Source organism: Protopterus annectens, chromosome 7.part0, assembly GCF_019279795.1.
Source record: "Protopterus annectens isolate FY-2018-M chromosome 7.part0, PAN1.0, whole genome shotgun sequence".
Taxonomy (NCBI): Eukaryota; Metazoa; Chordata; order Ceratodontiformes; family Protopteridae; genus Protopterus; species Protopterus annectens.
In genome coordinates this window covers 969,936,922-969,945,489 of record NC_056739.1, presented here as the reverse complement: position 1 = coordinate 969,945,489, position 8,568 = coordinate 969,936,922, and positions in this window count along the sequence as shown.

Below are 8,568 nucleotides of genomic sequence, written 5' to 3'. Positions count from 1 at the left end.
GTCATTTAACAATTTTCATAAATTCCACAGTTGTGGCTTTTATTGTCTTATTTTATGATTTTTATAGCGTACCCCGTTTGCGCGGCGCTGTGCTTAAATATCCGAAATCACAAAAAAAAAATCTTTTTATTTTAATTTTGCATCTGGGAAACTTTCCAATGGCCATATATTTGGCCATTGGCATGCTTCCTCAACCATATGCAACCTTTATTTGGAGCTGACAAGGCTCCATTGTGCTATTTGCAGAACAGTACTCAGTTGTCAACTGAGTACATTTCTGCAGCTAACACGTCTCCTACAGGTTTGTGCTTCCTGGATTGCAAATTTACCTCATTTGCATGCCTTTCAGCTGCAAGTGAGGTAATTTGCATATCCCAGCCCTGTCTGTGTAGGGGACGTTTTAGGAGCTCTCTTACACGCCCCTACAGGCTGTTCCTGGATCGCTCGTTGGACATGATGGCTGCATGGAGTCTTACTCTACTCGTAGACTCCGTGCAAGCCATCGTGAATCCAGCCCATAACCTTTACTTTACTTATTCTGCTTTGCTTGGCTGGTCTAGGAATCAAACACTACTGTCACACATTGTCTTCTGTAAGTGGTCACAGTGAGGTGATGAATATCAGAACTGTTTCTGGTTTGACAGCAATGAATGATGCCAGTAAGATGACAGATGTTAGGTCTATACAACATCAACATGTTGGTACAAATCAGCTTTCAAGGTCAAATTTGATATTCAAATCTCCTGTGATCTTTTTGAAGTAGTTCAAACTGAGATATTCAACCAAGTGCAGAATCCAAGAGTGAAATTTGACTCGGAAATTGCTCTCAAGAACAGAGGTTAGCAGTAGTCAAATATTTCATCTTCAGTATATTTTAATAACTACCTCTTACTCTCTCAACATGTTCTGTCATTTCTGAGTATATCCTTGCATCTGTACACTCAACCACAGCAATGCATAATGCATAGAGCAACAACATGTGCTAGGCCTTGGATAACTACTTTTGGAAAATGTTGCTTCAACTGGTTTAGTTGGTGAGACTACCAGTATTACCCTTATCACCCCTATGAAGGGAATGATAATGACAGGTTAAAGGAAGCTGTTAAAATGTAATGTAATTTTTTTTCTTTCTTTCTTTTCTTTGTTGTTCATCTGCAATCACAGTGGTGTTCAAATGGCTGAAAGAATGTGTGACTTTTGCCTTTCTGATTATCAAAGAACAGGGAATGCTTTTGATATGGGTTGGACCTCCAGACTTATTGTCCTCTCTTGTTAATATAGCAATTAAATATGAAAGACCATAAAATGTCCTTCTGCTAGGATAAGATTAAAAATGCTGTAATGATTGATGACCTTAATAGTTTGCACTCCATAAAGACACAAGGTGGATTCAAAGGTAAGGAATAGACTTGAATGTGAACTGGCATGTCAGTTGTACTATGACAAATAAAAAATGGTTTTACTACTTGTTTTTTCTCCAGTGTCAGAAAAGTGATGTCATGTGATGACCACTGGGACTGGGGAAAAGACATTGCATATAACTGCATAATGTGCTATGCAAAAGATGATGCTAGACACTAATACTGTATTGTTTACATGTACCCATCTGTGAGTACTAATTATTAATTTACAATAGTTTGGACTAGTACTTCTGTAATGCTTCACAGAACTTGGGTACCTGGAGCATAGGTTCTCTATATGTATCCTGCCTATTGCCCTTTATTTTACTTCTTGGGTGTGCTGACCTATGTATATTTTAATCAGAATATGCATGTTTCTTTTATTACTTAAGTTCAATTTTTAACCTTTATGCTCTTGTGGCATTAATGTATAGCACGTGCTTCCCCCATTATACTGAAAGTTCTGATATCAGCGAAAGAAACATTAATTGGATTACTTTACACTTGGCTTGATTTAACAACAGCAGGTAACTGGACATCATTAGTTTTTCCAGGGTGGTGGCAGTACTACAGTGCTACAAGGAAGGCTGTGGGGAATAGGAGAATTCTGCCAACCTTCACTGGAAGATGCCTGTGCGCATATGAAAATAATACTTTGTACAAAATGCAAAGTGAATAGTCAAGGAGTGGCCTTGGAGAGTGTTTGTGACTAAGTACTCATCTCCTTCAGTGACCTGTCTGCAGTCCAGTCTAGAAGAGGATGTTAGAAGCTCATACCCAGGAGTGCACTTCATATTCCCTTTATGCAGTGGGGGCTATGTTATAATTTGTGAATTATTGATATAGACTTGTGTGCACATTTTTGGTATTACTTCACCCTTAGTTGTCACTGGGGTGATTCAGGCAACATTGGTGCCAGCCAACTTGATACCAGTGGGTGGCATCCTGCCATCTGGGTATCACAATGGTAGCAGTGATGCAAGATTATCATGTTTGGAGGCAGTGCTGCCATCCCCAGCCACAACCCCAATAATTTAGTTACTGCATAAACTGTCCATAAAATGGGGTACAACATATACAATTGTATGTTTGAAATGCTGCACTTCACACATTCACATCCTATGGGGGCCCCATTTTCAAGATATTGTTTGAATGCATGAATTTCATTTAGCTAATATACTTGTGTTAAAGACTAGTGAAAATTCTGAAATTATGATATAAGAGGGTGTTATTTGTTTACATAGCTCCCAATCAGTCAAATTCTCTTTCTCACTAAATTTTGGAACTACAGCTATAAGGGCTGTTAGACCCCATCCTAAAGCCTTTTCATTAAGCAGGCACTCGGGGTACTTATCGGATAATCTCTGATTACGTATTATTTCAGTTTTTGCAGATCTGAAGGTCAGACTTTGATTTTTTTTTTTTTTTTAATATTCTGGTTTAAAGTGCAGGTGTAATACACAATGGCATCCGTTACAGAATACCATACATTTTATAATGCTTGGGCCTAATTTTTTCAAGCTCCCTACTGTACCTACACTGGACTACTACTACTATCAAATTACCGTGTTGTCTTATAACAGCATTTAACTTGCTGTAATCAGGATGACCTTGCAAAGGTAACAAAAACTGTAATGTTCACCATAATATCAATCTGTATCATGTCAGGTTTTACATCAATATGGCATACAAACAATGGCACCATATGTATGAACTCATTCACTTTTCTACTTACTACATTTTCAAAAATGAAAGCTTACAATGTTTAGGTACAGTTCTGGAAAATATGACATTATTCAAGATAAGGCACTATCTGGAATAAAAAAGAAAATGTGATATATCAAAAGCTGGATGTAGACTGCATGTCAGAGTTAGAACAAAGGCCAACATGATCAGGCAATTGCTACTTTTGCAGCTGTTGCTTTTTACATGGACATTCTTCACATTATATTTAATGAGCAGATCCCCGATTCTTTCTGATGTGTTTATTTCAGCAAGTTCAATGTGAATTTCAGATGTACAAGTTTCCTAACCCCAGCAATGAAAACTAAATTGCCATTGAATGAAAGAAAAGTTAGCAATGCTTTGATCACGTTAAACACAACAGATAAGTCTAAATAGCAACATGCGATGAATCAGCATTTTAAAGAGTTTTCTACTATTAAGAACAGCTAACGGCATAGATTAAGCAGTACAATTAAAGAACTGTAGTAAATTGGTAGTGGTGCTGCGCTAGCGTTGTCGCCTCACAACAAGACGTTGCCCGTTCGATTCTCAGTTAGAGCGTCTTCTGTGTGGAGGCATGCGTGGATGGGTGTGCCTTCGTTGAAGGTTGTGCATCAGGGCTGGTAACTCGGCACGTAAAAATCCACTACCAAACATTAGTGGACCAGAGTTCCGCTGTGGTGACCCCTAACCGGGATAAGCCAAAAGACACAACAACAAGTAAATTGGAGTTTTACTGCTGCTACCAGAATCGTTCTCTGAAATCACATTTGGCAATGTCAATGTTTAGCTTGTACTGAAGTAAAAATAAATGTTACATGGCCTGTGATGACTACAACCTAAAAAAAGAGAACTGTGCAATCACAGTTACTTATATGCAGCTGTCAACATGGAGAGCCACAAAGTCAACTTGATTTCTGAGATATTCAAGGATACAGATTTGCATTTCTTTGCCAAGACCTACAAAATCTCTAAGACTTAACTGATCAGGAGCATTTAAGTCTCCACACCAGGTAAAATCATTGGAACTCCTTGGAAGTACTACTTAGTCTATAGTGCCACATGTACCACATTGCCTTGGATGGATAACAATATGCAAATTTACAATTTTTGATAAGTTGTCACACTATCTTCATTTATTTAATTATCCTTTGTTGACTGGGTTAGTCCCAGTAACGTTGTGAGGTATAGCCAACTGTACCAGGAGGAGTAAGACAGTGCATGTGTGGCATATGCCAGCATGTCTGGCTGAAGTTTTGTAAATCTTGTGTCATTTGACTGTCACATTGAATTGTATGTATGTGTTTAAAAATGCTGCAACAGAGTCTTAACAGAGTTCTGAAGGTGAATTGTGCCACAGTCAGGTGACTAGATGTGATGTCATTCTATAACCAGCTGAAGGACAGAACTCTGGCAGCAGCAGTTTTTGTTTTTCTTTGGAATCTGATATAAAAGATCTATGTCAGTTATCACAGTTCAGTTGTTAGTTGAGTCAGTTCAGTTAGTGTGTATTATCTTATCTTATCTAATTGGTTACCCTTTGTAAGAGCCTTAGACTATCTGGCTGGTGGCAGCAATCTACCTTGTAGTCTGGAGAGAGGGGACACAGCCGGTGAATTTGTGTCAGCCGTTCCTTGGGTGCTATTGATGGGAAATTGTATTTGATGCAGAGAGCTGCATTTGAAATATTGTGTAAATCCCTTTCTGTTTTTACTGATCACCTCTCACCAGTGTCAGTGGTGAGGATGGGGGCTCCTTGTTTAAAGGCTCGGAGTAAAGAGGGGCCATCACATCCACTAGGATAGTAAGCCTACTTTTCAAGAGAGAGATCCAAGGTGTTACTTATACTACTACAGGAAATTTGGCCACGGCATTAGGGAACTTTCCCTACCCTTTTTGAATGTATTGACAAAACACTACTATGTAAAACCACAGGAAAATCTAACAGATGAAAAAATTTAAACTATAAAAATAAGAAGCAGACAGTGTAAAGAGAAAGTAGAATGTCAAGGTGTTTTGTAGAGACTGGTAACAGACAAACTGCCGGTAAAAGGAAACATGCCATATAAAAAGAAAAGTGATAGAATATGTTTACATAGTTAAGAAGAAGAAACTATGGATTATGTGTTTTTGAAATATAAGACTATAAAGTTAAGGGGAAAACTATGTTAAGAAGATTTTTTTGAAGATATAAAAGAAGTGGATAAAATAAACATGGATATGATTAAATATGAATATTATAAGAACAGAAATAAATATGTTAAAAGAATAGATAAAAAGTTATTTTATGTTATATAGAATCAAAGAATAAATGAAATTATGTTTAATGGTAAATGGATTTTAGCAGCAATATTAAGTAAAATCACATGGTGGTAATGAGGTGGGATTACATCAAGGATCAGCTCTGAGCCCTTTCTTATTTGCAATGGTGATGGACATGTTGACAGATGAGATCAGACAGGAGTCCCTGTGGACTATGATGTTTGCAGATGACATTGTGATCTGTAGTGAGTAGGGAACAGGTGGAGGAGACCCTGGAGAAGTGGAGATATGCTTTAGAGAGAAGAGGAATGAAAGTCAGCAGGACTAAGAATATGTGTGCGTGAATGGGAGGGAGGATAGAGGAATGGTGAGGATGCAGGGAGTAGAGGTGGCAAAGGTGGATGAGCTTAAATACTTGGGATCAACAGTTCAGAGTAATGGTGAGTGTGGAAGAGAGGTGAAGAAGAGAGTACAGGTGGGTGGAGAAGAGTGTCAGGAGTGATTTGTGATAGACGAGTACCAGTAAGAGTGAAAGGGAAGGTCTACAAGAAGGTAGTGAGACCAGCTATGTTATATGGGTTGGACACAGTGGCATTGACAAAAAGGCAGGAGTCAGAGCTGGACGTGGCAGAGTTAAAGATGTTAAGATTTGCACTGGGTGTGATGAGGGTGGACAGGATTAGGAATAAGTATATTAGAGAGTCAGCCCAGGTTGGAAGGTTTGGAGACAAAGCCAGAGAGGCAAGATTACGTTGGTTTGGACATGTGCTGAGGAGGGATGCAGAGTATATTGGGAAAAAGATGCTAAGGATGAAGCTGCCAGGTAACAGGAAAAGAGGATGGCCTAAGATTAGGTTTATGGATGTGGTGAGAGAGGACATGCAGGTGGTTGGTGTGACAAAGCAAGATGCAGAGGACAGGAAGAAATGGAAACAGATGATCCACTGTGGCGACCCCTAAAGTACAGTTGTGTACCTACCATAAATGTAGATGTTCGAGTGTATTCACTGTTGCAGTCATTACTCTTGGGTTATCCTGCTGACAGGCTACCTGCAGTCGGCCTGAATTCCAAAGTCTTGGTCCGGCGTCGGTTGTTGTCGCCTCTTCCCTGACGTCAGTGCTCCAGGGATATAAAAGATGCAGCTGACGGCATTTTCTTCAGTTTTTCTTGCCCCAGATGTCAGGTGCCTCCAAAAGGGTCGGCTAAAAATTATGCCAATAAACATGCATGCACTAAGGTAAACATTTCCTTCATCTACAAGCAAATACACCACATAGGTTGTATAGAATAGAGAAGTACAGATAAAACCCAGCAAAAGAAAGGGGGATGGTGGGAAGGTAAACTGGACTGCAACAGTGAATACACTCGAACATCTACATTTATGGTAGGTACACAATTGTACTATGTTCATCGTGTTTCACTGTTGCAGTCATTACTCTTGGGTTGAATCCCAAAGTTGAGGATGGGTGGCTGGGGCTAAATAGGGTTAGGAGAGGCTATGAGGCCCTGCAGAACTGCAGTGGCAAAGCCTGCTCCGGATTTAGAATAGAGAGGTAAGTGGTAGTGCTTTGTAAAAGTGTGCACTGAACTCCAAGTTGCAGCCTCTAAAATGTCTTTGGTTGGTACTCCTCTGAGGAAGGCTGCTGAAGTGGCTGCTGCTCTGGTTGAATGTGGCCTAATGCCCTTAGGCACTGATTTGCCATGTTGTGAATAGCAGAAACGAATGCAATGGCCTATCCATTTTGAAATAGTCTGTTTTGAGATAGCCTTTCCTTGTGATCCTGCAGCATATGCCACTAAAAGTTGCTCAGTCTTTCTGAAAGCTTTAGTTCTGTCCAAGTAGAAGCATAGCTGTCTGTGTATGTCCAAAGAATGCAGAAGTCTCTCACCCTTGTTCTGTGGGTTTGGATAAAAGGTAGGCAAGTGAATGGTTGGTTAAGGGCCACACTGGACATCACCTTAGGCATAAATGTCGGGTTTGTCCTCAGAGAAACCCTGTCTGGATGGAAAATGATAAAAGGTTCCACAACCATGAGTGCCTGTAATTCTGAAACTCATCTTGCAGAGGTTATTGCTAGGAGCAGAGCTGTTTTCCAGGATAAGAATTTTATATCAGCTGTTGAGGCTGGCTCAAAAGGAGGCAGTGTGAGTTTTTCCAAGACACAATTGAGGTCCCATACAGGTATTGGTGCTCTCCTTAGAGGTCTTATGTTTTTGGCCCCTCTGAGGTACTGCCTTATTAAAGGCTGAGAAAAGATAGGTGGTTCCGTATTGCAATGGGCTGAAATGGCAGAGGCATGGATCTTAATTGAGGAAAAGGATAGGCCTTTGTCCAGCATCTCAGTTAAGTATTGTAAAATCTGAGGAATATTTGGTACAAACGTGTCAATTCCTTGTGCCTGGTTCCAAGCACAGAATCTCTTCCATTTTTCTGCATAAGATTTTTTGGTACTGGGTCTCCTGGCTTCCAAAATAACATCCATCACAGCTTTGGAGAGAGGAGTGCTCTGAATGGCTACGTTATCTGCCATGCTGCCAAATTTAAGGTCCTGAGTTGGCTGTGCAGGATCTGATTGTTTTATTGGGTCAGTAAGTGAGGGATTTGAGGCAATGTCCAGGCTGGACCTTGAGACAAGTTCTTTAGAATTGGGTACCAGTGCTGGCGTGGCCAATCTGGGGCAATCAGTATCATTTTTGGCTTCTCTTGTCTGACCTTTAGGAGTACCTTGGGAAGCAGAGGCAGTGGAGGAAAGGCATATACTGTTATGTTTTTCCAGCTGAAGGATAAGGCATCCACTTTCCATGTTTGCTTGTGATAAGTCCTTGTGCAGAATCTCTGTAGTTGGCAGTTGTGAGGGGAGGCAAATAGATCTATGTCTGCGCATCCCCATTTTCTTGTTATCATGCTAAAGACTTGTGGATCCAGTTTCCACTCATGAGGATCCATGAGGTTTCTGCTTAGTTCGCCAGCCAGAGTACTTATCTTTCCTGGCAGGAATTGTGCTTGCAGGTGAACTTGATAAGTCAATGCTGTGTCCCACAAAGTCATGGTTTGTCTGCAGAGGGGGGTAGGAATGTGTGCCTCCCTGCTTGTTTATGTACCAGATGACTGTAGTATTGTCCGTCTTTATCAGTAGTTGTCCTGGATGAAGTAGATCCTTGAAAGCTGTCAGGGCATTC